The following is a 26770-nucleotide window of genomic DNA, read 5'->3' on the forward strand; positions in this document are numbered from 1 at the left end:
TGGAACAATGAATTCCCTTCCACCCTCAAACAGGCTGCCCCTGCATCCTTGGGAGTGTTCCAGGCCAGGTTGGACAGGGCTTGGAGCAACCTGGTCCAGTGGAAGGTGTCCCTGCCCATGGCAAGGAGGAGAATAGGAAGAGTTTTAAGGTCCTTTCCAAACCATTCCATGATTCCAACAGCCTTCAATGCTACCTGGGAGCTGTCATTCAGGGGAAATCACTCCATGAATCCATGTGTGGTCCTCCTGGGAATTTGGACTTAGATTCAGATCTTTTTATGCAGAGATCATTGGAAATTCTTGAGGGTTGAGGGTTTGGGTTTTTTTGGTGTGTGTGTGTCAGAACCTCCCCACTCACAGCACCAACCTGCACTTTAATTTAGAAAGGCCAAAAGAATAGCAAAACCCCAAAGCTCCGAACAAATTTTTATTTTTCAAAGCTTAAATGCTTGGTGCCTGCCAAGCACTAAACTGAAAGGTTTGTTGCCAAAATATCCTTTTCCAAAAACCTTCTTTTTAAAGTTCCTGCTTACCAGAAAGAAAGAAAGAAAGAAAGAAAAAGAAAGAAAGGAGGGAGTCTTGCTCAAGCAATTTTAGAGGAATAGCTCTAAAATAAGTGGCTTTCCCAGGACCAAAGGCACAGCCATTCTGCTGAAGGTGAGAATGGAGTGGACCATGCAAGAGGACAATTCTGGGTGCCAACAATCTGATTGCTGATCCTTGAAGTGTGCACATGCAGCTGGCTTTTGCTTTCCCAGCTGATCCTGCTGAAATTAGGGAAAAGCAGTGCTGGGTTAACAGTGGGACTCGAAGACCCTCGAGGTCTTTTCCAGCCTTAAGGATTCTGTGAATCTTTTGAGCTGAGGAGAGTGCCAGGATCTGTTTTAATCCCCACAGGGATTAATCTCACAGGGTTAATGCAGCCCTGGCTGGTCAGGGGAGTGTGACACCTGTGCTCCAGGTGCCACAAGAAACTCCTGATGCTGCCTCTCCCTCCCTTCCCAAGCCTGTGGCAGCACCTTTCCTGGGATGTGAGGGAATTTATTTTGGAGGCAGAGAGGAGAGGAAAACTGACTTGTCAGGAAACTTGGCTGGAGTTGTTTGAGTGAGGCTGACTGGAAAACAGCTGTGCGTGCACGGAGCTGAGAGTGCACCCCTGCACTGCCAGGGTGGGCTGGCAGGAAAGCCCTGGCAGGAAAGCCCTTTTGATTTTTATTTTTTTTTAAAGAAACAGAAATACAAGACCTGATTGGAACCTGGGAGGAGAAACCTGAGGTAGCTGAGGGCCTGGACACACGGGAGCATCCCAAACAAACACTCGTCAGTCCCTTGAGGTGTCTGTTACCCCAACAAGTGGCAGTCCTCGTGAAGCTGGTTCAGAACAAAGCTGCAGAGCAGGTGTTGGAAGGGTCAGGTGAGTAGGTCAGAAGTGACCTGCACTTAAAACCCCTCCCCTTTGTTATGAATGTATAAATAAAATTATGTAAACCCAAACTGCCCAGCCACGCCAAGACCTTTGCTTGGCAAAGCCTTTACCTTACTTTTGATGCTAGATGAACATCTAGCAAGCTTAATTAAAGTTTAATTAGTGTAAGTAGGGTAAATGTGGTAGGTCAGCAGGCACAGCAGATGTTAAAATACTGTTGGCAATAATCAACCTGACCAAAAAAAAAAAAGGGAAAAGTCCCTTCTTAAAAAAATAAATACCTCTATGTGACTGGTTTAGACATGTCATCTCTTGAGGGTGTTTTTTTTTTTTTTTTTACTTTCTTTCCCCAGGCAATACTGACCAACCAGTTGAGAGCAAATCCTGTTTCTTCACATCAGTGAAAAGAAAAAAAAAAAAATCCGTTTTTGTCCTTTACTGTGCTCTGGAATTTTGCCCCAAACACTTTCTGGAGTCTGGGCATATGCCACAGGGAGATGTCTCACTGCTTTCTGTTCATCTCTTCAGTTGAGAGCCACATGGTGAGGGCTGTGGTTGCACAGCCCAGCTGAGTTTATTAAAGATCTGATAATAATTTTTAAGGGCTTTCAGTGAAATTCAGCAGTGCATCACCTGGCTGGCTGGCCGGCCACTATTGCTTAGGATCTCCTTGGCAGCTATAGGTGATGTTTCCTCAACTTTGAAACTAAATTTGGATGTGATTTGGGTATTTTGCCATGCATATATCTGTGTTTATCTGTGGTGATCCCTGTTTTTTGTCCTGTGGGGTGCTGGTGGGAGCACAACTGAGCCATCGAGCCCTGTGGATAAACCCTTGACCTGTTCTGGGATGTGCTCTTAGATTAGGAATCCCACTCTGGCCGTGAGGCTCTGGTAAGCCACAGCATCTCGCAGTCAGCTCCAGCAAAGATTCTCCAGCTCCTTTCTTATTTTTATCAGTCTCAATTGGATCATCCCTAAAAATAATCTGCAATGCAAGATACTGCAGTGCTGAATTCCCCAGCACAGTGAGGGGAACGTGTCGAGAGGCTTCCTTGGATCAAAGCCTCAGAGAGAGGCCAGGAGCAAGAGCCAGGCTAAAGTTCAGGAGTATTCTTCAAATCTAGAGGGTAGCAGCACAAAAAAAGCTGCTGTTCTCCTGAGGCTTCCTTGGGCAGTGGAAGAAGCTGCAGGGAATGTGGACTTCTCCCTGGGATCAGGTCGTGGCTGGGAAAATGGAGAGGAGCAGCAAGAATTTAGGGCAACGGTCTCAGACACAGCAGGCTCAGGTGGCTGCCCCCAAAAGCCGTGTGTCAGGCAAGAATTCCACTGCCCAGAGCCTGCTCCTGGAGCCTGCTGGAGCTGCCGTGTGTCAGGCAAGAATTCCACTGCCCAGAGCCTGCTCCTGGAGCCTGCTGGAGCTTCCATGTGGAGCCGCCGGCACTGAGAACTGAAAGCCTGGAAAAATACACCAGCAAGCTGCTAGTGAGGGTGAATATGTGTTTTTGGTTTGTTAGAGAAGTCTCAAATGAAGGGAAATCTCAGTTCTTGGAAACAGAGAAGGAAAGACACCATTCTGGGCTTGATGGAGGTCTTGTCCAAGTTTAGTGGTTCTATGATTGTATGAAATGGATGGGAGATGGGCTCTAAGCTTTTCCAAAGTGTTCCTAAACCCAAGCACAATGAGCTCCTCCTGTCAGCTGGAGCTACAGGCGAGTGTATGCACTCACACAGCAATTTCTGAGGAACACTGATGGTATTCCATCAGTATTCAGGGAGTGGTGGGGAAGCGATGAGCTGATCTCTGGGGTGCTGCAGGGGCTTCAAAGCAGAATGCAGAGGTGGGGAGATGAAGTAGAGCCATGGCCACAGAGGCTTGTCCTGAAAAAACAGGCCTGGCTCTCCCCTCTGGGTCAGGGCTGCTGTGACTGCACAGTGCAGTGCTCAGTGTGAGCTCCCAGGGGCCACAGCAGCCACTTCATGGTGCAGAACAAGAGCAGGACATGGCATCTGGCCCTCCCTCATCAGGACACTTCAGCAGTCTTGGCTGGGACACTTGGCTCCATTTCCTGCCCAGGCATCACCCCCTTTCCATTTGGCTGAGGGAACATTTAAGGATTATTATTTTTAAATAGGGCAGTTTTGACAACATGAACTGATGCATCCTTGTGGGCACATGGGCAAGCTGAGGCATTTTCTGTGAACACAGACTGCTGCTCTTTTATCACTGCTTATTGTTGTCACCTGCCTCAAACCCTGATGGGGAGAGTGCTTTATTATTTTCCTTTTTTAAAACGAGCTGTTCAGTCCTCTGATTTCTAAGATTCTAAGAAACTTTAAGCAAAGTTAAAGCTTTTAGGTCAAATTAAACATTTGACTTTGAGCCAAACAAACTTTGTTTTTTGAAATCTAACTAAGGGATATAAACTTTCAGTTTAGGATTAGCCTAAACATTTTTTTTCTTTTTTTTTCTTTTTTTTTTTCACATGTGTTTTTTTTCCTTCCTCTTTGTAAAAATGAAGAGGAAAAGCTGTGCCCTGGGGTAGTGCAGCTCCCTTTCCTGTTCTTCCACCGTGTTGTTGGGATGAGTGTCCTGAGAAGGGAACAGAGCTGGGCAAGGCTCTAGAGTTCAAGGGATAGAACAAGAGGGAATGGCCCCAGGTTGTGCCTGGTGAGGTTTAGAGTGGAAAGTGGGGGAAATCTCCCCACTGGAAAGTTAGTCAAATATTGGACCAGGCTGCCCAGGGGCACCAATGCTGGAAATGTTCAAAAGGCATGTGGATGTGGTGCTCAGAGAAATGCTTTTGTGCTCTTGAATTCACAGTTAGACTTGATGATCTTAGAGGTCTTTCCCAACCTTAATGGTTCTGTGATTCTTTTGGTTAAAAGGAAGTGGAAACACAAATAACAAAGGATTAATCTGCTGTTTGCAGTGCTGGGCATGCTCTGCTTTGGGGACAGCTTTCCCCTCCCCTCCTTCCCTAAATGAGAACTCGAATCTGTGCTTGCTACATTTTAGTTTTGCTCAATTTTTACCCTAAAAAAGTGTGTTAATAAGCATTTCTTTGCAGCTAGGGAGCCACTTCCAGATGTGTTTATATCCTGAGTGTCCTTATCTTGTGTGCCATTTGGTCATGCTGAGCTCAAGAGGGAGCTTGCCCTGGACCCAGCTCAGAGGATATTGCTGCAGGAGCCACTGCTCTGAGCTGTGGAAACATCCAGGAGATGTCTATTCCTGCCCCTATCCCTGAAATGTGTCCCTCATAAACACAGCCAAAAAATTTGGGTGCTTTGTCTGCACAGAGTGGAGAAAGCTGCTGTGGGAACTTTGAGAGCTTGAGTGTCTTGTTTTGCATGTAAGTTCTCAGCACTGAAGTGCATAAATAGATGGTTTTGCATCTCATAATTTATAATTCAGCCCAAGAAATGCACTAATACCTTTATCAGAATTGGGAACGTCGTTCAAAGCACAAAAGCACAAATCACTGAGGAGCAGGCAGACATTAAGGGCTGCTGTTCTCCCTGCATCTGGAATAACAGCCAAGAATCAGTGAGATTTTCTCCTAAACAAATGTTTCACTGTTGTGTGTGTGAATAAATACAATTTCTTTCTCTCTCTCTATTTTTTGGTGTTTTTTTTTTTTTTTTTTTTTTTTTTTAAACAGGCCAAGGAAGGAAAGGAAAAGCTGAAGTGCCTGAGGTGCAGGGAAGCATTTTACTCTATTCCCTGACTTTGCTTCCCCACTGCAGGGTAAGAGCAGGAGGGCTGAGGATTTGGGATGAGCACACCTGGAATAGGGGAGGAATTTCTTCACAGCTATCCCTGGTCATGGGACCTCTGGTTCTTGTGTAGGTTTGGTGTCCAGGCAGTGAAATCAGGAGGTTTGGGGAGATGAACCCACCTCATCCTGGTGGGAAGGGGCTGGGAGCAACCTGGCAACCTGGTCCCGTTGGAACTGGATGGCCTTTAGGGTCCCTTGCAATCCATGAGATTCAGTGTTCCTATGGCAGGGATAGAGGTGGTGGAGAGGCTTCCCTGTGAGCAGCACAGGATGGTTTTGGGTGCCCCCTAAAGCACTTCAGCTCAGAGTGGAAAAGAAAAAACCCACTTGGGAGTGCTGATACATTTGTCAGGGTTTCTGTAGCCACAATATATCCTGGGAAGCATGGCACCCATCCACGGTTCCTTTACAAGCCCTGGGTGGTGCAGAAAACAGGAACTGCCCTTCAGAACCCCACTAATGGACCTTCTCCTCCAGTCCCCTGGTGCTGACACAGCCCAGCTTCACGGGCCACGGAGGAAGCTGTAAAGATGCTGTCATGATCCCTCTGCTGGAGCCAAAGGCAGCTGGAAGGCAATGGAGAGGCTCTCAGTGACTCCAGGGTGCTGTGAAGTGGGGGCCCAGGCCATTAAACCTCCATGGGGACAGGCAAGGGGAGGGAAAATGCGTGGGAGTAGGACTGCAAGTCCTCACTGAAATTGTTTGTTCTCTTAATCTCCAGCATCACTGGATATGATCCTTCTGGAGGTGCTGCCAGACCATTGAGTGCTCCATCCCTGCCCTCCAGACACCCTCTTCCTGGAGGAAAGTTGGCAACTTTGAGTTTATTCCATCTTTGCACCCATGCCAAAACCTATTTAATATCAGGTTTGCTGTGGGTTTGTTTGGGTTTGGTCCCACAAATGCCTCTGGGGCAGGTCAGTGCATCTCCCAAGCCACCCCTTGGCTGTGCCTTTGGAGTTTGCAAAATCCAAGGAGACCTCTGTTGTTCTGCTTGAATATCCCTCCCCATCTCAGTCCCAAAGGGTGGGAAGCATCAGGGAATATTATTGATAAACAATAGATGTCTGGTGGAGACGCTGGTGATTTTCCTAGTACAAAAGGCTTCTGCATCCTCTGTGATAATTCCCCTTTTTTTTCCTCCTTGCTGGCTTTGTGGTTTTGTGATTTATTTGTGGGCTGGCAGGCGTCCACAGCCCTGCAGGAAATGGATGTCTGCTCTTGTGTTTGGGGGGGCCATATAAACGTGTAATTTTCCCACTACATCAATGACAGACGTTTCTCCTTGGCTGGAGCAGCTCCATGGTTTCTGTGCCCTTTTGGTTTGTTCCCCCCAGCCCAGGCTGAGAGTATTTATAGGGAACCCCAGTTCTGACATCCTCAGCTGAGCTGGGGGAAAGTTAAAGAACTTGGCCACAAAAACTGTAGAGGGGAAACTCACTGGCCTTTTTTTACCTGATAGTAACTCCAGGACAGCAGCACGGCCAAGTTTTCCCTGGCTATTCCTCCTGCTGACATTTTCCTCAAGGATAGAAGTGGTTTGCCCTAAGAAAACAACCCTCTTGCTATGGAAAAGAAATTGTAGGGCAATTTACTTTGGAATAGCTGTGCTACCTAATTCCTGGCTCCTGGAGAGAGACCCAGCTGGACTTGGAGCAAAGAAAGGAAACCCAAGGCAAAATTCAGTGTGGCTGAATCAGGTTTTCTTGGAGGAAAGGCTGGACAAGCCTCTGTGAGGCCCTGGCACAGGGTGGCCAGAGAAGCTGTGACTGCCCCTGGATCCCTGCAAGTGTCCCAGGCCACGCTGGATGGGGCTTGGAGCAGCCTGGGATAGTGGAAGGTGTCCCTGGAATGTCAGAGGGTGATACAGGATGAGCTTTGAGGCCCTTTCAACCCAAACCTGTCTGGGATTCTATGGTCTGGGACAGCAGTGGAGTCAAAAATCATAATGTCCAGCAGATTGAATGTACCTATGGTGTCCCTCGGCTTGTAATGTGGGTTCTCCATGGATTCCTGATGAAACAGGAATGTTCTGCTAGGATTTTTCTCATTTTTATTCTGCCTGAAGTGAGGGTAAAGGATGAGGGATGTCTGCAAGGACAGGACAAAAACCTGAGCCAGTCTGGTGGCATGAAACCAGGAGGGAGGTGAGAATCTGTGATGAGGGACATCCAGGGATGCAGAATTCTGGGATGTCACCTCCTGTTTGGAGTCATTACCTGGCTGTGCTGCTGCTCTGGCTCTGCTGCGATGCATCTCATCCTTTTTGGGGCCAGGAATGTTCCACCTACATAGTTTCTCCCAGGGGTCCCAGCAAACCTTTGAGATAAATCCGTCCAGATCCACATAAAATTAAGCATCTTACTGTGTTTGTACTGCCTCATCCCCTGTAAGTCTTGAGCACCTTCCATGACCCCTCTCACGTTTCACTTTCAGAGCGCAGCCCACGTGTGGGCCATGAGCTCCATGGGTGGGTGTGGGCTTGTGCAGGGCTGTTGTTGCATTCCTGTGGCTGATGGCAGCAGGTTGGGGCTGGGACAGAGCTGTCAGGAGCCGGGTTTCCTTGGGAAAGCACCCACCTGACCATGAGCACGGCATGGCTGGGCCTGGACATGCAGACTGCTCTTACCTCTGCACCTGGTCTGGCCTTACTGAGTGGTGGAAACTCTCCTGGTGAGAGAAGGATGCCCTGGTGAAATCTATTTCATGGAATCCCAGAATGGTTTGGGGTGGAAGGGATCTTGAATTCATCCAGTTCCACGTCCCTGCCATGGGCAGGGACACATTCCACTATCCCAGGCTGCTCCAAGCCCCAGTGTCCAGCCTGGCCTTGGGCACTGCCAGGGATCCAGGGGCAGCCACAGCTGCTCTGGGCACCCTGGGCCAGGGCCTTACTGTCCTCATACTAAAGAATTTCCTTCTAAATCATCTTCCCATGATCTGAGTTTAGGCTTTAAACACAAACACCATTAGCAGCAACAGGCTCCGTGCACGTCACTCCCTGTCCTGCTCTAAAAGCAGCAGCCCCAGCAGCAAACATCCCTCCCTCCATCCTCCCGGCACTGAGCCAGAGGAGCTGCAACCCCTGCCCTCACACCGTGGCACAGAGTGTAAATCTCATCCACTCCCTTTTCCATTTGGCCACTTTGGGAGTTTATTCACCATTAAAGCCTTTTCTTTCACACACTTTTGCAGAAGTAGGGATTTATTTGGGCACGAATTTGCTGCCCTTGTCGGTGACAAGGAGGTGCTTCTGTGGTGCTGACACAGCCTCAGCTGCAGAAACACCATTCTGAGCACTGCAGGGGGAAAAGGGACTCATGGCAGGTGTAAAAGTGGGCCAGGTATGACAAAAAATAGAGGAGGACAAGTGTGCTCTGCTTCCAGAGGCCGGGGGAAGGCGCCGAGCAGGAACTGTACAGGACATCACGGGTGGTGGAGGGAGCCAGAGAAACATCCAGTGTTTTGTCCTCTCTGCAGGGAGCTCATGGCCATAGGATTGGCCAGGAACTGGGTCAGGATGAGGAGGGATGAAGCAAACCGAACTGAAGGCCTTCAGTGAGGCCCCTTCAGCCCCTGCCAAGCCTGTGCCAAGGGGAGGCAACGTCCACGTGGCCACCACGGGTGGGAGATGAGTCAAGAGAGTCAAGAGAGCCCCGGCTGCTGCTGGTGTTTGGTCACAATTGCTCTGGGCACCCTGTGCCAGGGCCTCCCCACCATCCCAGGGAACAATTCCTTCCCAATATCCCATCTATCCCTGCCCCCTGGCAGTGGGAAGCCATTCCCTGTGTCCTGTCCCTCCATGCCTTGTCCCAGTCCCTCTCCAGCTCTCCTGGAGGCCCTGGATGGGGCTTTGAGGTGTCCCTGGAGCCTTCTGCTCTCCAGGTGAGCACCCCCAGCTCTCCCAGCCTGGCTCCCTGAGCATCCTCATGGCCTCCTCTGGACCCTGCTCCGAAGCTGTTGGTACCAACCACGAAACAGAGGAAATATTGCACTAGATTACCCTAGGCTCCCATCAGGTCTGGCAATCTTTTTTTCTTAAGTAGGGAGGAAGAAAAAAAAGAGCACATACTGAGTGCTACACCAAGCTGAAGTGTTTTCTTCCTGAAGAGCCCTTCCTCCCGGGAGCAGAGCAGGAGTCAAGCAGCGCCATGCCTCCTCCAGCAGGCACTCAGCCCTCCACCTCCGTGCTCAAGGGTTCCTGGAAGCCAGGGCTGCCCGGGGAGAGCGTGGGGAGGGCACTGCGATCCTCCCACCCAGGATCAGGGCAGTGCCAGGGGGCTGTGATCTGTCTGAGGCCCGCCCTCCGCTCGGAGCAAGAAATGCCAAGGAGGGTTAGGGAGATGACTGGAGGCTTGGAGTGCAATGGGAAGCAACCGCTGTTCCTAGGCAGGCTGTGACTACCCAACCTTGCTAATCAGATTTTGGGGGATGCTCAGCTGGCTCTTGCTGTAGGGAGCTCGGGGTGTGTTTTGGTGACAGGGTCTGTGTTCCAGTGGGGAGGGAGAACACTCCTGGTTCAATGCCCAGAGACCTGGTTTTGTTGGTGGAAGGGGGGAAAAGGCCATTTGGAAAACTGTGCATCCCCATCTCGGCTCTCTGCAGGTCATTTGAAGCACTCAAGGCAAGGCTGGGTGCCCCTTGAGGGTGCCCAAAACCAGCCTCACCCCGGCAGCTCTGCTGGCTGGGGGTGACCCTGCTGCCAGGGCTCTGGGCACTTGGCCGCTCTGAGCCTCAGCGTGTCAGTGCCGGCAGGAAAACCAGCCACATCCAGCACCATCATTCCATCTTCATCCAGCTGGCTTCAGCCCTGCCCCCGTTCCCAAAGCACCCTTTTGATTCCAGGAGCTGCAGTTCAGGGATCAGTCCTTGAGCCCAGGGAAGTGGGGATCCTTCCCTTGCTTTAATTAGCAAAGGCTCCTGTGGTTTCTTTGTGCACGGTTTGCTCCGGGGCGATTCCAGCCAGGAATAAAAGTTTACTTCCATTCCCCAGCGCTCGGGGAAAGCAGCTTCCGTCAGCACTGCCTGTGCTCTCGGCTGTGCTGGATATGGCAGGTCTATTTTTAGAAGCCAGGGTTGCCATGGCAACCCAGTGTATTTTTTCTGTTAAATATAGCAGCTGTTGCAGGGAACTCTTGTCCTTCTGGACGTAAAGGCTGTGTTTGTGCCCTCTGACAGAGCTCAGGGTATTAGAGGCAGATGAGAAGGATGATTAAATAAGTGGAAGCCCAGAAGAAACGGTGGATCTGTAATTACACGGAGGGGTTTGGGATGCAGCCGTGTGTGTCTGCAGCTTCTGCACTGAAAATGGTGTGGGGACAGGGACAGGGGAGCTTTTCCATGTGGGGCTCCATGAAACCACCCTGCCCCTCTCTCTCCAGCTGCCCAGCCTGCCTGGCTTTGGCTGTTCTGGTCTCTGCCCCTTCCAGGAGCCAGCCTGGTCCTGGCTGTGCCCACCAGGACTTGTCCTGGCCGGGAGGAGATGTGGGGGTGCCATAAAAGCCCTGCCATCCGAGGGGAGGAGGGAGCCTTTTTTGGGGAGAAAAAACCAGTTTTATGCCTCCCTGCACCTCAAGAGCCTGAAGCAGAGCTGTGTGGTGCAGGGTTGGGGCCTAGGGTTGCCTCCATCTCCTGCAGATGATGGATACCTCAGTGGAAGCAGTGGGAGAGCTGCAGGTCCCATCTCCTGCCAGGGATGCAATGTGGGAATGCTGTGGGACTCTGTTGCATCCTAAAGCAGTAACATTCCCCAGCTTTGAGGGTCAGTGGGAAGCAAACTGACTCTGCTTCTTATTTTTAATTTTTTTTTAAATTTACTGGATCCCTGTAAGGTGCCAACACATCCCATCAAAGGGCTAATTTCCATCTCCTGGGAGGAGGGAGAAGGAGAGGGGTGGGGGGCACAATTGCTTGGGTCAAGAGCAGTCTGTCATCTGAGAGGTGGAAATCTTTTTTTTTTTAAATAAACTAGTCTTTGCCCCATTAAATGAAGAAAGAAAGCAGAGCATAACAGATATGAGCAGGGCTTAGGATCACTTAAGTTTCCTTAAAAAGTGGATGTAATGACAAACAAAGAACCAATTTAAACCAGCTCGAATTTAAAGTATCTGTGGAGGTCACTGTGACCAAGGCTTTGAACAGGAATAACACATTTCTGGGAGCCTTATCTGCTCCCTGAGCTATCGTGAGTGGCATCTATTGCTGGGGATGTTATTGCTTTTCTGAATTTAATAGCAGAAGCAGTGCTTAAGCAAGCAGAAAGCTGCAGGGGAAGAGCTGCCTCTGTGGCCATTGGGGGTTGGAGTTCACCCCGGGCCTGGTCCCCTGCAGGGTGGTTTGGAGGGATGGGGCATTTGGAAGAGTCAGGGATTTAGGAGGATGGAGGATGGAGTCAGATGCTGCCTGTCCCCCTGGAGCTGGAGCCTGCTTGAGCATCCTCTAGAGCCGAGGGCATAAATACAGGGCTCATAAATACAGGGCTGCCCGTAACAAAGGAAGGAAAGGCTGCCACATCACATTTGAAGATTTCCTTGCATCCGTCAGGGAATGAGTTGTCAGGGGCTTGTGGCCCAGAAAATGTAGCTGACAGCTGGGAGGGTGGTATGGGGCAATCATTTCAGATGCTGCTTTGGCTTAAATCCAGCATGGGGTGGAGAGAAGGCAGTGGTGTGGGCACAGCTCCAAAAGCACGTGTTTGTACATGGAATGGTTTGGGTTGGAAGGGCCTTTAAAGACCACACAGTTCCACCCCCTGCCATGGGCAGGGACACCTTCCTGTATCCCAGGGTGTTCCAGGTCACATTAGCCACATCCCCAGTGCCAGGCAGATGGGTCACAGGCTCCATCTTTTCTCTGTGCCCACAGGACACCAATCATACCACCGGCTCCACTCTGCTTGTGCCAGAGGTGGAGTTTCCCCAGGAATGGGTATTTATTAAAACTTCTGCCTCTGCTTATAAATCCACTTCCCTGTGTATTCAGGGATCATAGGGGTGTTTATGCTCCCTGCTTTCCCTGGACAGATTTATGGGTTCATTGGAATCCCTCCATTGTGTGGCTGCCCTGCTCCAGGCACCATGGGGCAGGCAGCAGTCCTGGGAGGTTTTCCCTTTCTCCCTGAGCACTGGCTGGTCCATCCCTCAGCCATTTGCAGGGACTTGTGTGAGGAAGGACCATGGCAGTGTCACACTCCACCTGGGACAGTGGAAGGGGGTTGGAACGATATGGGATTTAAGGTCTCTTCCAACCCAAGCCATTCTGGGATTCTGGGATTCTCTGATCCTGTGATCCAGCCCTGAAGCACTGAAGGCTGCAGCCAGACACAAAGCTCATCTGTGAGGATGAAGAAGGGAGCTTGGAGCACCCAGTGTAGCAAAGAGATGCATCAGCACCTGCTCCCAGCTGCAGGAGAAGGAAGGAGTGCTGGGAGTTCCCTCCCCACAAGTGCAGAGGTAAGAGGAGACAGGATCTCAAAACCTCCAGAATGTGTCCCAGATCCCCCTGTCATCAGGTCTGTACCTAACTGGGAAGAACATTGTGAGGATGATACTCCCACCCACCATCCCTGCCAGAGTCACTGCAAGGGCTGTTCTGGAAGTTCTGTTCTGACATGGGGTGTTTTCAATATCATTTTTTTCTCCTGGGGAACATGTGAATATCAGAGGAATCTCTGTTTGTTGTACCCTGGAAGCTGACAGTTCTGCTCTCCCCTTTCCAAGCTCAGTCCTCAGTGTGTTTACCAGTCCAGCCTCAGCACCTTGTGCAGCAGTAGCATATCTGGGGAAATTCTCTGAGAGAGGAGGGTCCCTGGTAGTGCTGATGCAAGGGGAAAGTCCATACTTTCTGTGAGAGAATTTCTGGGCACCAAGAAAACAGGGAGCAAGTCCAGGCTGTGGACTCTCCATCCCTGGCAGTGTCCAAGGCCAGGCTGGATGGGGTTGGCACCACCTGGGATAATGGCAGGTGTCCCTCCCCATGGCAGGGGGTGATACAAGATGATGTCTTAAGATCCTTTCCAACCTGAACTACTCCATGATTTTATGATTTTCAGTTAGTCCCAAAGGTGTCCACTGTCCCCATAGGAATGTGAGTTTGACCCAAAGCCGTGGCAGGAGCTGAGGAAGCAGCAGGATGAGTTTCCTGCAGGATTGTATCCTTGTTGGCTTTCAATACACCCTAAACCCCCGGCATGGAGACCCTGTTATCTGTTGTGCTGCTACCTCCAGCTTAATCAGGGATTTAAATTATTTCTATTTTTCAGTTTTAGCCCCCCCAAACCCTTCCTAAGTTCCTTCTAGAGAGAGATCCAGGAAAAGCATGTTTGTCTTTGCTGTGGTGTGAGTAACCCCACCAACCCAGAAAGCGCAGGGGGCACTGGGGGGAACCAAATGCCAAAACCTCTCCTCCTCCAACCCAGAGCTCCTCCAAGGCAGCTGCACCTCTGGGAGAGAGGCAGGACCAGCTGGAGCAGAGGCAAGGCCAGATGAGATGATGCCATGAGGATTATTTCATGTTGCTGTTGAACAGGAGCCCAGAGCAGCCCCTTCCTCCCTTGAGGGGCAGCAGCTCCAAACAGCTGCGAGGCCTGGACAGCTCAGGAAGGACGAGATGTCCCCAGGAAAGGCCAAAGGAGATAAAACCAGGGGGTGGTGGACACGCACAGATTTGGCCAAGGGTAGGTGCTGCCCCAGGATGGTTTGTTGGGACGTTCAGGATGGATGTGGATAGCAGCATCTCGCTTCACTGCAGAGAGTTTCCATGATCTAAGCAAAACCTGTTGTTTTGTTGGGGAGTTGAAGGTTTTTCTGGGTTTTTTTTTTTGGGGGGGGGGGGTCTGAAGGAAGTTTTTTATTTTTGAGGGAGTTTTGGGGTGGGGTTTGATTTAATTTTAGTTAGTTAGTTAGTTAATTTGTTTCTAGGGTTTTTGGGTTTTTTGTGTTTTGTTTTGGGGGGGTTAGGTTTTTTGTTTCATTTTTTGGGGTTTTTTTGAGGGTGGGTTTGTTTGGGGGATATTTTCAGGGAATTTTTTTTGGAGGTGTTGGTTTTTTAAATTTTTTTGGGGAGGGCTGGGTTTCTTGGGGGTTTGTCTGTTTGTTTTTCTTTTTTTTTTTTTTTGTGGGGGAAGAGTTGGGGTTTTTAAAAATTATTTGTTTTGTCTGGGGGAGCTTTTTGTTTGTTTGTTTATTTTGGTTGGTTGGTTTAGGTTTGTTTTTCTCCTGAGGAATACCAGGATGCAGCTCTGCCCCTTCAGGGAGTGGGGTTTGGCAGGGATGCAGTGATGGGATATCTTACCCCCTCTCCCTGTGTCTCCAGAGGTCTCATCCTCGTTGGATCCTTCTCCTACTGCTCTGTGTTGGCTCCATGTGTAAAGGGCTGGGAGAGGATGATATCAGGCAGAGGTAATTATTAACTCTAATTATAACTGTGACAGTGACCCTGTTTGGGCTGGACTGTAAAGGCCCCCAAAACCATCCACCTTTTTTCCTTCTCCCTGGAATTCTGATCTTTCTGTGGTCAGGATGCACCTCCTCCATGCCATCTTTAGAGTCCCAGGTGCTGTTTGAAATCCTCCATGACCTCATCCCTGCATGCTCTGTCCATGGGGGACACAGAGAGTGCTTGGCACATGCACAGAAACCTCAGCCAGGGCAGGACATTCCTGGTCCATTTCGTTTCTGGCAGCAGTGGGAGAAAAGAGAGCCTCCAAAATCTATAACTCAACCGTCTCTCACACAGTGTGGGATTAAGGAAAAGGTGCAGAATAAAAATTATTTCCTCAGGGGGCAGCACGTAATTTCATTTGCCCAGGAAAATGATGTCTCCATCAGTTGTCTTCAGAGACTCTAAAAAGAATTCAAGGAGGGCTCAGAGTGTGCAATTGTTGTGGAATTTTGGAATCCCACACTGGTTTGGGTGGGAAGGGACCTGAAAGCCCATCCCATTCCACCTGCTGCATGGGCAGGGACACATTCCACTATCCCAGGTTGCTCCAAGCCCCCTCCAGCCTGGCCAGGGAGCCAGGGGCATCAACGACTGAGTTGGCTTCTCTGGGGTCAGTGTGTGTGGAAGAAAGGTCCCAGCTCTGCACTGCCATGAAGGGATGCTTTATTTATCAGCAAAGCCATGGGATGTGAATTTCTCTGGTGCCTTCACTGAGTTGTCACAGGGAAATTGAGTCTCTTAAGCAGCTTTGGGCTGCAGCCAGTTCATTACAGCAAACTTTCATCAATTATCATTACTGTTATTATTGTTATTACGATGCCTCCTGCTCTGTTGTAAATTGGAGGGCTTTCCTGGAGAACTTGTTGGACTTTTTTGAGTTGTCTCAAAACAGGATGGCAAATTCCTGTGAGCTCTGAAACGAGGCCGACCTGGAGATATCCAACAGCAGGATTTGGCCAAATCTCCAGCACCATGGAGAAACAAGGATGACTATCTCCCTGCACCCTGGAGACGACCCTCCCACCTGTGCCCTCCCTCACCCACTGCCATCCCTGTTTTCTTCCATGCCTGACTTCACTCCCCGCCCCCATGATTTTTCCTGTAAAACCCCAAAACTCTAATTTGAAGAGTGGGACAGGGGAAGATGCAGCCATCCAGCAGAGCTACAATTGAGCTCTAATTGCTCGTTTAAACTAATTAATTTACCAAACCCGAGGAATTTTGAAAGGGTGCTTAGGAGCCTTGCCCTCCCTTCTCCCAGGCATGCAGGCAGGGCGTGGGGAGCCCCACAACCGCTTTTGGTGCAGCCTCCTCCGAGGTGCTGATGGTAATTCCCCGGTCTGGGAGCATCCCTTTCCCCCCAGCTCGTGGAAAACCAGCGTGTTCAGCGCTGCAGGGCTTGGGCTCCAGGAGAGAGTAAACATCCCTGGTGCTGACACGGCAATAAAACCGGTGCGTCTGCAGGAGAGGAGTCAGCAGCAGATGCGCCTCTGCAGAACTGCTCGCCGTGATGAATGCTCTGCCCAGAGTCTGCTAATCCCTTTTTCTCTGGCTCCCAGGCCTCCTTAATTGTGCTGCCTGTGATTAAGTAACTCTTTGAAGGCAGCGCGGGGAGTTGTTTGGTCCACGAGCGAACGGCGCTGGCCGGGCTCGTAGCCTTTGGCTCTGGGCATGCGGAGCGTGTCTCGCAAGGATCATGGGGACAGTGCTGCGCCTGTGCTCTGGTGACCCCAAAAAGGCCCTGGGGAGACACCCAGGAGGGCCAGTGGGCTTGGTGGAGATCCGCCTGGATGATCCTAAGACAGACAAATTCCCAGGGAAGTGCTGCTTTCCTGGTGGCGCTTCCTCCTCAAGCCCCCCAGGAAGCACATGGATGTGGGGAGCAGAGGAGTGCCGTGCTTGGGGTGAGGGGTTCAATCTGACCAAATCTCCCCGTGGGCTGAGGGCAGGTGGGTGCTGTTTTCTAGCCTCCATGAGCTGCCCTCAAATGCTTTCTGAAGGATGCTGAAGCCTTGGTCTTCTTCATCAGGGATGCAAAACCAGCCCAAGAGGACTGAGAGTGCCCGAGGGACTTTGCCAAAATGCAGATTAGAAGGGAATTTAGAATCATGGAATTACAGACTGGTTTGGGATGGGAGAGACCTTAAAGCCCATCTCATTCCACCCCTTGCCATGGGCAGGGATACCTTCCGCCAGACCAGGTTGCTCCAAGCCCTGTCCAACCAAGGGCAGGATTCCTGCCCACCCTGGAGCTCATTCCCAGGTTCCTGCTGGTGGAGGAGCAGGTCCTGTAGATGGAGTGCAGTGATTGCCTGAATATTCATGGATCGGCGGGCAAGCTGCAGCGGGCCCTTGTTACAAACTGCTACCCAAACTGCTTACATCCATCAATAAGGGAAATAAATAAACAGATGCTTGTTAATTGACTTAATTACCCACCAGCAAGCAGGAGACTGGGAGCACATCAATTAAAAAAAATGTTTTAAGAAGTGTCTCATAGTAATTCTTTTCCATGTGCAAACCGCACTGGTCTCCTCTGCCTATAATGAACACTCCCCAAGACAAGGAATGGATTTTCATTATGCAGGAAGGAGGGGTCACATTCTGAAAATGAGGGTTGTGGCTTGAAATGAGCCCTAAATTCATGCCCTCTTCCCAAAACCAGGGCTTTAGCAGAAAGCCATGCAAATAACTGTCCTTGAGCAAGAGAAATCCAGCAGCTAAAGTAATCCTTGTTTTCCAGCTGGGAGCAGGCATGAAGGAGAAGGCGGTAGGGCTGGGAAACTCTTAAAGATTTTTTTTCCCTTTTCTTTTGTAAAGATCTCCAAGAAGAAGGGAAAACTGAAACTGAAGGCTTGTTCCTCTCACTGCCATGTGGAGGTGGGATGACTCCAATGTCACCTGACAGGGCTGATGCTCAATATCCACAGCTAAGTGTTGAGCTAGCAGGATGAGATGGATAAACAAGGATTGCCTGAGAGCCAGAGGCCTGTGGCCAAATCTATTACTTTTTTGTCCCAGGGTGGATGCAGAAGGTCCTGTGCCAACCCTGGAGCAATCACAGAGGAGTTTGTGTTGGAAGGGACCTTAAAGCTCATTCCATTCCCCGCCCCTGCCAACGACAGGGTTCCACTTCCACTGGACCAGGGTTCTCCAAGGCCAGTGCTGCCACAGTGCACACACCTGGAGCCCCTCCAGCCCTGTACCTGCCCTTTTCCAGCTCTGCCAGGGCGGCTGTTTGGAAAAACCAGTGTGGGCTCCTTTGGGACTGCTGGCAGTCGTTCTGCAGGGCTGTTATCTGCAGATCTTGATTAATGAGAGTCCCCAGGGCAGGCAGGTTGTGAAAGAAGCCCCATGATCGTGGTCCTGGCTGCCTCCCTGACGTCAGTGTGACGCAGGGCACCCAGGGCAGCACGGGCCCTTGGGTGCAACCAAAAAGAAAATAAAGAATGAAGGGGTGGAGTGAGAGGCAATAAGAGATGAAAGGAGATTGTCTTATCAGCCAGAGCTGGCAGCTGGAGTGAATTTCCTCTCCCCAGTGCAGACTCTGCAGTGTGGGTGATGTTCTCCTGCATCCAGCCCTTGCCGTGGGCTCTGGGGTGGCGGCAGGAGAAGGGGGCACTGGGCAGGTGCTGCACCAGATGTGGGGCTCCCCTTGCTCAGATCTGATGGCATGTGGATTTTAAATCCTGCAGGGATGGTGTTATGCCGTGGACCTTTTATCACAGCCTCCTGATGTCTCTGGTTGGGTTTTTATCCTCAGTGCTCGCTTGCAGCCATTGCTGAACGCAGGTGACACTGGGGAGAAGGCCTCTGAGCAACACTGCCAAGGTCTCCAAGCAGGATGGGGGGCAGCTGGATTTGGGATCATCCCCTGCATTAGGCAACACAGACAGGGATTTACAGGCAGGCTGGATGCTCTTGGCAGGTTGGAGTTGGAGGCTACACTGCAGTTCTTGTGGTGTCCTTCCTTCTCCTGTGCCACAGCCCTTTGCAGCCACAGTGTCCGCAGAAAGAAGGGTGGGCTGGTGCTCCCCCACCTTCAGCAAAAAATAGTTACATCTTTTACATCCCTCGGTGATGTTGGGTTCCTTTTGCTGCCCATTTACTTGTGCCTCTTTCCAGAACTTAAAAAAAAAATCTTGAAAAAATTAAAAACTCACCAGTTTTCAACTGTGTCGCCTTGCAAAAGAGAGGAGGGGAGGGCTGGGAGGGGGAGATGGGACGGAGCTATTTTAGTGCAAACCCATCTGTGTTGATAATTCTCCATCCAGCCCCAATCATTACTGGATGTGCCAGGTGGCCTGGCCCAGAGAGCACCTTCCGTCATTTTCCAGCTCCCAATTCCAGCGTGTCCCTGCTCGCAGTGGGGTGGGCCAGCAGCGCTTTGGCAGAGCCACCAGCAGAGCTGCAGCTTTGGGCCCCGGGGGAGCACATGTCCCCCTCCCCGCAGGCAGCTCCGTGTGTCGGGAAGAGCAGCGTCGGCACCGCCGGCCCCTCAGCACGTTCCGGAAAGTTCCGCGCAATCTGTTTACTTTGGGACATATGCTGTGTTGATGCTGCCTGCAGTCTCGCTGCCTCTAATAACTTTGGGTGTAATTCTCTCTGGTTTGGCGCCTGGGGCGAGCGATTGACAGCTGTGGGGAGAGGGGCTGTGCATGGCCACGGCTGCTGCAGAACCGCTCCGGTAAAAGGCATGGAGCCTCCGTGGGGAGCAGGGACATGGCACCGCTGTCCCCGCTCTCAGGTGAGGCGTTTGGGCTGTGATGCTCTGTGTGAGCCAGGTAGAGCTGCCTCCCACAGAAGTGGCTGCTCGGTGTACACATTAGAGCGTATTTACGATGTAAATTAATAAGTGCCATCTGCTTACCTCTGGTGTTATGGGAATGTTGTCGTGTGACTGGCTACAAACAAGACAACATTGAAGAGGTAACACCTGCTGGGACATATTTCTGCCGTTTATTTCCAAACATTGGGAGATTATTTTGGATGGGAGGAATAGGTACCAGCTCCTCTCGCTGTGTATTAAGTGCTAATGAGTTGTTGGGATTCCCAGGTGACATCCTTGAGGAACTGGTGAGGATGGAGGAAACTGTATCCAAGGGCAGAGGGACCTCGACAAGGACCCTGCACCTCTGAGCCTTGTCCTCGACTGATGAAGATTTAAGGGGATGTTTAGCTGGTGAAAAGTTGCTGCTTGTCAAATACAGAGCTCACTGCAAGGATATATTGATCCCAGGCAAAAGGGCCCCAGAGGTTAAAAAAAAAAAAAAAAAAGGTCTGTCAAAACATCTCATTTCAACCTTTGGGGATGGGATGGTCTCAATTTTCATTTTAAAATCACAGCCCACTTTTGAAATGGAAATTATTCTAATGCTGAGGCAGAGATGAAATCCTTCCCTTTTAGCAAAAGAAAATGTTTTGTTTGACTTCAGATATATTTTTTCCCCCCAGTTTTCCTGGAACAGAAATAAAATCTAACAAAGCAGATAGCAGAAAAAGAACTGGGATCCTTGGTGACTGCCAGCTCTCATTTCCACTCAGATGTTCCTGAGCTGACATCCACTCATCCCTCTTCATTTCTCTCATCCCCTTATTTTCCTGCAGAACAGCAGCTCACAAGCCTGGGTGTGCAGGATGGGGAGTTCCAATGCAGAGCAAGGATGCTGCTGGGGAAGATCTCCTGCCCAAACCTGCACAGTTGGAGGAGCTCCTCTGGAGATGGAATCAGGGATTTTTGAGCCTGGGATTTTCCAGAGGAGAGGGCTTTTCTAATGAAAGGCCAGGTGGGAAAAGGAGAATCTGGGTGCAGAAGAGCAGGGGACTCACTGCTGGGGCTGCCAGAGCAAACTGGGGATGGGAAATGTCTGAAACTTTCGTGAAGGTAACCAAAGAGAGGAATGAGTGAGTCTGGAGAAGCTTCTGCAGAGAGGTCAAGGCAGGAATGATTGTCCTGTTCTCCACAGTAAGAGCCTTCCAAGTGACCCTGAAGAGGGGGGTTTGGAGCGTGGAGCAGGCTCCAGGTGCATCCTTGGGGAGGATGGAGAAGCCTAAACAAGCAAGACACAAGCAACCTCAGGAACATTTCTGCTGGGAAACATTTTCTAACAAGTTATTTTTGAGGGTTTTCTTACCAGCTTTGCTTCAGCCTGGCAGTCCCAGACCTGCAGGGAGCAGTTTTAACAGGGTGCACTCCAGCAGGGATCTTCTCTCCCTGGGTGCAGGATCACAACCAGCCTTGGCTTGGTAGCAGGACTTTCATACTTATTCTGCATTTCCAAAAGGATTTTTGCAATGAAAAGACATCGATGGGAATTTTTGCCCCACCTGACTCACTTCTATGTCCTTGTAAGCACAGGGGCAATGGTGGGCTGGGGTGGGGATACCCTTCGGTGTGGGGTTCCTGTGTTTCTGGGAAAAAGCAGAGGAGGCTGGAGGCATCTAAATGATCCTGCTGCTGTTCAGCTGCCTCGCTGCCTTCCACCTCTCCCCAAAATCTGGGGTGCCATGCTCAAGCCCCAACGAGACATCCCGGGTGACTCAGGCCTGCTGGCTGGTGTCAGTGGCACACGACCCAGGGCAGAGCTGCCACTGTGGGTGTTTGCAGTGGGACGGGCAGGGACAGCAGCTCCAGGGACAGCTGCTGGCACGTCCCTGCCCCACAGGACCTTCTGCAGGGATGCTGATGTGGGGGATGTGGGGGGCAGAGGGATGGTACCCAGCAGGGAGGTCAGCACGGTCTGGGGTGCTGCAACAGTGGGTTTTGTGCTCCTCACCCCCAGGGCTGGTCAGCTGCCAGAGGAGCTCTGACCACAGCTGGATTTCCTGGTAAAAATAACTCCACGGCATAAACTTTAGCAGCAGGAAGAGCGGAGAGCAGCTGGGGCTTCACTCCCTCCCGCCACCACATCGCCAAACATCTGCCCCGGCCAGTGTGAATCGCAGCAAGGAGGAAATGGCTCTGGTTGGCACTTACAAACCCAGAGGCAATTCTGGGGGGCACGGAGTACAATAAATACTGGGCCGAACTGATTCCCAGAGGCAAGAGCACCAATTGCAGAAGCGGGGAAAAAGGGAAGAGGCGAGAAGCCTTTCCCGAGAGGACTGGGGGAAGCTGTGCTCTGGGCAGTGATGCTGTTTGATTTTGTGGTATTTCCTTTGTTTACCCTGTGTCCCAGCAGGATGGGGCCGGGCTGCCTGCGCGGTGTCGCTCCGAGCCCTTTGCTTTGCCGGGGCTTTCCCACTCCGGCTCCGGGCGGGCGCTGCTCCCGGCGCGCCGGGACTGCCAACCCCGGGCTGGGAAAGGAGAACCATCCTGCCTTTGGCTCTGGGCATGCGGAGCGTGTCTCGCAAGGATCATGGGGACAGTGCTGCGCCTGTGCTCTGGTGACCCCAAAAAGGCCCTGGGGAGACACCCAGGAGGGTCAGCAGGCTTGGTGGAGATCCGCCTGAATGATCCCAAGACAGACAAATTCCCAGGGAAGTGCTGCTTTCTTGGTGGCGCTTCCTCCCCAAGCCCCCCAGGAAGCACATGGATGTGGGGAGCAGAGGAGTGCCGTGCTTGGGGTGAGGGGTTCAATCTGACCAAATCTCCCCGTGGGCTGAGGGCAGGTGGGTGCTGTTTTCTAGCCTCCATGAGCTGCCCTCAAATGCTTTCTGAAGGATGCTGAAGCCTTGGTCTTCTTCATCAGGGATGCAAAACCAGCCCAAGAGGACTGAGAGTGCCCGAGGGACTTTGCCAAAATGCAGATTAGAAGGGAATTTAGAATCATGGAATTACAGACTGGTTTGGGATGGACCTGCCCATGCCCTGCTGGTACTTCCACCTTCCCAGCAGGATTTTCCTGGGTGCTGCTGGCAGTGCTTCACCTCTCTGTGCTCTCCCAGCTGGAGGATGAAGCTGGAACGCTGCAGAGGATGCTCCTGGTGAGGAGGTGACCTTGCCAAGCCAGGAGGGGCCGTGCCCTCCCTCCCGAGCCAAGGGCACCCTGGGCACACCCCGGTGCCCACGTCACACCCTGGTGCCCACGTCACACCCCGGTGCCCATGTCACACCCCGGTACCCACGGCACACCCCGGTGCCCACGTCACGCCCCGGTGCCCACGGCACAGCCCGGTGCCCATGTCACACCCCGGTGCCCATGGCACAGCCCGGTGCCCACGGCACACCCCGGTGCCCATGGCACACCCCGGTGCCCACGGCACAGCCCGGTGCCCACGGCACACACCACGGGGCGCGGTGGCAGCGCCGGCTGCTCTCGGTGCTCAGCAGGCCGTGCCAGGGTTGGTTCATTGGCCCTGCCAAGGCCCATGTGGCAGTCCCGGCAGGAGAAGCCAGTAATTTTCCACGATCCCGGCACGGGGAGGCACGGAGCAGGCACTGCAAACCTGGCCGGGCTCCAGGGCGGGTTCACACCTCTCGCTTTCGCAAGACGCGCGATGATAAAACCCCGAAAGGCAAAGAAAGGCCATTGCTCTGATTCACTCGGCATGCTGCAAGCTGTCCCGCTTTGTTCCCTCTCCTCTCGCCTGCCTCTCTGCCCCCATGCTGGGACAGGAGAGGGGGTAGTTCACATTCCCAGGCTGTTTGGGCGGTGGCAGTGGCTCAGGTGGCTCAGGTGGCTCAGGTGGCTCAGATCGCCCGACGCTGCCACCCTGCTCCTCTCCCAGTGAGCCCAGGAGCTGCACATTGCCTGTGACACCTCCTAACTGCTCAAGATAGATCACTTAAGAAAAAAAATCTTCCATATGGTCCACGGGATTTAATTTTTTTTTTTTAATGTATTTTTTTCTCCCCCTTGCTTCTACAACTGTTACAGGGAGAGATATTTTCCCCCCTGTTTGACATAGATATAATCTTCTTCTGATACACAAATGCCAGATGGCATGGCAAAAAAAGATAATAAATGTGTCTGCAGCCTCGACAGTTAAGTCTGGGAACCTGGGAAATGGCTGTGGAGGAGCTGGGAGTGGCTGGGCTCAGGGCTGGATTTTTTGAGGGGGAGGAGGGGAAGGGGAGGTGGAGCATTTAATGGAAGGTGCTTTGAGGAACCTGGGAATGCTCTGTGACCATCCCATGCCCAGTCCCTGCCAGGCATCCCGGTCTGGGATTTGAGCTGCTGCCAGTGATGAGCAAACCCTAGGAAACCTGGGGGGTGGAGGGAGGTTGTTCTTAAATTTACCTGTAGAAAGACACTCTGGCATGCACTGAGAAGCAGGGAAGGCAAATTCCAGAAACCTGGTAACCTGATGCAGGACGGTGAGCACAGCCCTGCCTGCTGCATGGTGCTGAGAAGGGTGACAGAGAAAGCCCTTAATTTGGTTAGGACAAGATCACAGTATGTAAATGTTGCTTAATGCTAATCTGCTAATGTGCTCTCTCTAATTATGGGGATGAAAAATGTCTCTTGTCTTGCCTTGTGCTCTGGGATAACCTTGGAAACATGGCCTGTCACCGCAGTGAGGCATTTCCTTCCCAAACCTGTGTTTAATAAACAAATACAAGAGCAGTCAGGTTGGAAAAGGGCAGATGGTTTTTTTTTTCCTCTGCTCCAGCTGCTTGGATTTCTCCACACTGTGTTTTGCCTCTTCCCTACTGTCCATGGGGGATGCATGTAGGGATCATGCAGGAGCTGGAATGAAGTCACCATTCCTTGGAGGAGTTAAAAAAAGGAGTCGATGTGGCACTTGGGGACATGGTTTATTGGTGAACCTGGCAGTGATCATTCATGGTGGGACTCAAGGCCTTTTCCAACATCAATGATTCCATGATTCTGAGGAAGCACACCCACCGTGAACCTGCAGTTTGCACAAACTGGGGACCCCTGAGCCAAAATATCCCCATTGGTGACCTCAAATCCATCGTGGAGGGTGGCTCCATGAGTGGTGGGAAAGCCTGTGTGGCTCTGTGTCCATCCTCCACCCATCCATCCAGGAATTGTCCACAGCCTCTGTACGGATAAGCAGCCACACCATTCCCAAGCCAGCCGGGGGCTTGTGCTTGAGGTTGTGCAACCTATTTTTTTTTAAATCTTTACCATAAAAATGCAAGCTCCATAGGAGGCTAAAGGGCAGGGGAACCTGCTCATGCACGAGGAAATAGAGCTGGAATTGTTTTTATGGCGCCTTGTCTGGAATAACTGCCCGTGCTGGCACGTCTCCTTCAGAGCAAGGGCTCGGCCCGCCGTGTCCCACGGGATCTCTGTGATGGGGACCTGTCCTTGCACCCTAATGCTGGATTTCCACCTTGGAGCCTCTTGCCCAACAAATGTGAGGGGAAACGGAATCAGGAGTAAAGCACCAGAAGGACACTGCCTGCTTCCCTCCACATTCTTGGTGCCAGTGCTTTCTTGATTTTGTTTTTCAGAAAGCCCTGAGCAGCGCTCACGCTTTATTTTTAACAGAAAAGGTGGGAGATGGCCACAAATAGCATTTTTCAAGCCTCTGGGCACATAAGCCAGGGAGGAAACATTTTCTGGCTGACCCACAGCCAACAGTGTCTGGGCTTTTCCAGAGGCAGCTGCTGAGGTTTGCCAAGGAGACCTTGAGCAGATCTGCTGCTGACTCAGGACACGTCGGAGCGTGGGTGTTTTATGGGAGCTCTCAGAGGGTTAAAGAACAGTGGACATGCAGTGAAAAATGAGTGTCTCTTCTATCAGCTAAGGAGCTGTTGAGACAGCAAAGCGATTATTAGATTTCCCCCCCAACGTTTATTGGGTTTGTGCTTGTCTCCGGGATGTTCCCGCTGCTCCTTGCTGTATCTCTGGACATGTCAGCTGTACCTCTACTTCCAATTATCCCCTCACCTGCCAGATAAGGGGGTCTCAAAGAGGACTTTTAATTTCTTGGGAGAAAAAAAAAAAGCAAAAGGAGAAAAGAAGCAGCTCAGCCATTCTGTATTTTAAATGACCTTTAGATAGCAAGTGGACAGGAGAGCAAGTGATGCTCCCTCACACCTCACTGCTCTATCCCGGACATTTCCTCCTGCAGAAAAACAGGAATCAGGTACACCTGGGACCCTTTCAGGGCTGTTTTTTTTCAGCAATTCTGACAATCTGGAGAAATTCCCTTCAAAATACACAGGCAGTGGCTCAACAAGTGGGCACCAGCAGTGGGGTTTTGGGGGGAATTTCACTGGGATTTCTCCGGTGTGTGCCCTCCACACTTCCCCGGGCTTGGAGGCTTTGCCATGTGCAGAAGTGAGCACGGGAAGGTGTGTGCAGCTCTGTTTCGCTGAGCTGTGTCTGGGGTGACCCGGGCTCTCAGGAGGAGCTCAGAAGTGCCCGAGGCTGGATTTCACATGGCATCTCATTCCTCACAGGCAGGTGGATTCGGTGCTTAACTTCCAGGGAGATCTCCCTAACTGGCCTCGAGTGCCTTTGCGGCCTCTCTGAGCAATCTGGGGGGAAATGTGGCTTTTAACAGCGTGTGAGTCCTGGGGAAACTTTGCTGCCGGGAAGCTGTGGCTGGAGGAGACAGATCCAGGTGACTTCCAAACGCTCCCACCCCTCTAGGTGACTTTCAAACATTATCACCCCTCCAGCCACGCATCCGGGACCAGCCCTGGCAACCTGTTCTGCTCCCACAGCATCAGAGAGCAACACACTGAGGCATCCAGAGGGTTCCCAGCTGGCCTCAGGCTGTTAAAACACAAAGGATTGATTTCCCAGCGTTTCCTTTCGTTTGCTCTCCCGGTGAATGGGCACTCCCCAGGAAAGCTGGGATGGACTCAGTGGATGTGCAGTGCCATGGGGGTGGGGGGAGCTGGGAGCTGCTGGGGACAAATATTCATCTGACCATGCATGACAAGAATGAGAGGGTTTAAATTACAGCAGGAAGGGACTTGGGCAGACACCAGGAAGGGTTTTTCCCCGGTAGGAAAAGTGAAGCACCAGCTACAGCTTGGAGCACACTGCTGAAACCAGCAGGCTCCAGAAGGGATGGAGTGGGAGTTGGGGAAGGAGATGGGGATGGATGAGGATGGACATGGGGATGGGGATAGGGGTGGAGGAAAGTTTGGGGATGGAGATAGGGGTGGAGACGGGAAGAGAAAGGGGATGGAGATAGGGATGGGAATAGAGTCGGGGATGGAGATGGGAAGTGAATGGGGATGGGGTTAAAG

General features: G+C 51.5%; 2 long non-coding RNA genes across 5 annotated transcripts in view; both read left to right on the forward strand.

Annotated features, from left to right (window-relative positions):
* The window catches only part of LOC121352652, a 31169-nt gene extending 22184 nt beyond the window's left edge, over nucleotides 1–8985 (forward strand). For all 3 annotated transcript variants that reach the window (XR_005954980.1, XR_005954979.1, XR_005954981.1), the window contains 3 exons: nucleotides 1229–1414; nucleotides 5092–5177; nucleotides 5930–8985. This is a non-coding gene — a long non-coding RNA (uncharacterized LOC121352652). The remainder of the gene's footprint in view (nucleotides 1–1228; nucleotides 1415–5091; nucleotides 5178–5929) is intronic.
* A 93-nt stretch (nucleotides 8986–9078) lies between these two features.
* LOC121352651 lies at nucleotides 9079–18822 on the forward strand. 2 transcript variants are annotated; one of them, XR_005954978.1, is made up of 4 exons: nucleotides 9079–12659; nucleotides 13625–13882; nucleotides 14521–14606; nucleotides 15542–18822. It is a non-coding gene; the product is annotated as an uncharacterized LOC121352651 (long non-coding RNA). The 2 variants fall into 2 exon arrangements; XR_005954977.1 differs by having other exon boundaries at nucleotides 14521–18822.
* The last annotated feature ends 7948 nt before the right edge of the window (nucleotides 18823–26770 follow it).

This window comes from Pyrgilauda ruficollis, unplaced genomic scaffold (assembly GCF_017590135.1).
Source record: "Pyrgilauda ruficollis isolate IOZ18807 unplaced genomic scaffold, ASM1759013v1 scaffold191, whole genome shotgun sequence".
In the NCBI taxonomy this organism is placed as follows: Eukaryota; Metazoa; Chordata; class Aves; order Passeriformes; family Passeridae; genus Pyrgilauda; species Pyrgilauda ruficollis.